The sequence below is a fragment of the Chrysochloris asiatica genome, unplaced genomic scaffold (assembly GCF_000296735.1).
Source record: "Chrysochloris asiatica unplaced genomic scaffold, ChrAsi1.0 scaffold00002, whole genome shotgun sequence".
Lineage (NCBI taxonomy): Eukaryota > Metazoa > Chordata > Mammalia > Afrosoricida > Chrysochloridae > Chrysochloris > Chrysochloris asiatica.
The window spans coordinates 843723-846403 of record NW_006408520.1 but is presented as its reverse complement, the minus strand read 5'-3'; the positions used below and the strand labels follow the sequence as shown (position 1 = coordinate 846403).

The 2681-nt window shown below is 35.0% G+C and overlaps 1 pseudogene; it reads right to left on the bottom strand.

Annotated features, from left to right (window-relative positions):
* Positions 1–548: 548 nt before the first annotated feature.
* LOC102811921 lies at positions 549–1457 on the bottom strand (annotated as a pseudogene).
* Between the last annotated feature and the right edge of the window lie 1224 nt (positions 1458–2681).

Sequence of the window (2681 nt, the reverse complement as noted above, 5' to 3'; positions counted from 1 at the left end):
TACAATATTTTAAACTTTCAAAGTATTTTCAACATAAAATGTTGTTGTTGTTAAGTGCCGTCGAGTCGGTTCCGACCCATAGCGACCCTGTACATAAAATAGCTGCACATATTTAAATGTTTTCTTATAAAACACAATCTTTAAAAAACATCATGATGATTGGTCTTTGTGGTTCCTAGTAATAAGTCCTGTCTTATTTTTTCAACAGTATAAATTATATTATGCAATATGCGGGAGTGCAGTAAGAGCCAGTATTCCTTAGACAATGTTACCAAATACTCATATAAATCCCCAGTGCAGCAATGGCCAACGATCTTCATAGTGCCCTTTCACCTCACTGAAGTTGAAGCTGCCCGTTTTGGATATTTTCCCACTTCAATGTGAAGTAGATTGTTAGGATTTCATTGGTGGCTTCATTATGTGGCTTTTAAAAAAGAAAAATGTTTTGATTTCTTCCACAGTTCAAAGCTCTCAGAAGGCACATTTTTCTGGAAGTTTTGGTCCCAGGAAGTTTTGAATAACCAAACATTTTTAGTAGCTGAAACGTCTCAATGCAGTTATAATAAATAAGTATCTACATACTTAGCTATATTGCCAGTGTATCCTGGAACCAAAGTAAATTGTTTTTCCTGTTCCCACAATCCACTTAACTGTTGTTTTAAAATATGAACATTTACAAAATTTATAGTTTCTGTTTTGGATGATAGCTCTAACCACCACCTTTTAAAGACTGCTTTAAGCCAGTTTTAAAAACTATTACATATTATTTAAGTTTGCTTTTAAGTAGTTATTTTACTAGTGGCAACAAGTCTACACAGCAGCCAAGTAAGATGTATTTTTTTTTCTTCCTGTAAACTGTTGGTGGGGAAGACAATCTACCACAACTCCAATATCTTCTATCCTCACCAAATTAACCACAAGTTCACTTATACGTCGTCTCTTCCTTCAGAAGGTTAAAACTGCATTCAACTTCAAATTCCTGCTGAACAAAATGTATGCCATTGTTTCATGGTTCTAAGAAAGCTCAGGGGAAAAAAAACACTGTATTTGCATGATGGGCCTTCTGTCTATGAGGAAACAGAATCGCTGGAGTTAAATCACGTATGTTCAACTATCATGGGCTGATTTTTCAGGTAGGTGACCTGTACAAGCCAGTTCATTTTCTTTATTTGCCATGACACAGCCCCCACTTCTAGGGGACTTTTTTTCTGAAACAAGGATTTGGAAAAGAACGATGAACTTTCTTTCTGCAATAGATCATCTTAGATAGTATGTCTGGGCTCTTTACAGCTTGTCCAACTGTTCTATTTATCTAAGCAGCTGTTTTGGAGATTTCTTAACCTCTTTCATGTTCTTATTAGTGAAATTAGAATTCCTTTTTCTAGGAAGATCAATGGAATGATCATTAGTATTATTTCAAAAGTTCTGTTTTTAACACTGTGAGTTTCAGATGCCATAATCTCCTAAATACCAGCGCTGCAGCCAAAACTTGGCTTGAAGAACAGCTTTCGTCCTTCTAGAATACATCTCAGCTCCTTGTTCAGGCCCCACTGACAGCCATTCAAACCTCATTATCTTTTTAATTCCATTTTCCACAGACTTTTTGAAGTCCCCTCATATATTATAAGAGTCCTTTAAAGTGAGGTAAAGCACTGGACCACAAGGTCATTTAAACCACAAAGTTATTGGTTCACACTCACTAGCCCCTCTTGGAAACCCTATACAGGGTTGACAAGAGTTGTAACTGACTCTAAGGCACTTAACAACACCAACAACAATTATGTTATAAGCATGTTTTATGGCCTACTTGATGTACTGCATTTATGCTTCCTGCATTCTTCAAGGGCTTCTCTTCTAAAATATTCCTTTTTTAGAAATCCTTGATTTATTTTCTCTACCTGGGAATAAGCACACGTTTGAATAGGAGTGTGATAAAGGTGCCTTGGATGAACTTATCAGTTTTGTGGCACATGAAGATCAATTTGATGGTAATAACAATACTAACAGACATGAAGCAACCAATGTGGCAGAAGAAAAGACTGAATTAGATGCTGATGCTAATGATGAAAGTAATTTTATAAAAAGGAAGATGAGATGGTAATGTTTATCTACAGTTAACCAGTAAATACACAGATATAGATTATATTTGGTTTGTAATTATGGAGGAAATTTTATAAGCTTAAAGGACCAAATGAATCTTTATTTGAACCGGCAATACTCATTATGATATACAGTGTAATTACAACTACTGATGGGGATACACGTCTTGCTGGCTATCAGACATTGTTGGTTCAAAGTACTGGTTTACTAACACACCCTCGGTTGTTACTTCTGTTGCTAATAAAATCAAATTTCATAGCAAAAAATAACTCAATCATGAAAATGATAAAAACTGACATATTCCCAATATAATATGTTCTCCCATTTTGCAGTTATCTGGAGATTTTATATTATCAAATTATGGTGCTACTTGATTTGCCCCTGAGCACAGTTCAACTAAGAGGGAGATGGATGTGCAAAGGTTAGAGCCTACTCTATCCCAAGGAAAAATAACAAAAAATATTATAAATAAAAGAAGGGACATCACTATAGTCCTCACAGAATTTTTTTTTTTTTTTTTCAAAAAGTTTACAGGGATCAAGGCATAGACTGAATAGGTAAAAGAGGGGAAATAATGTTAA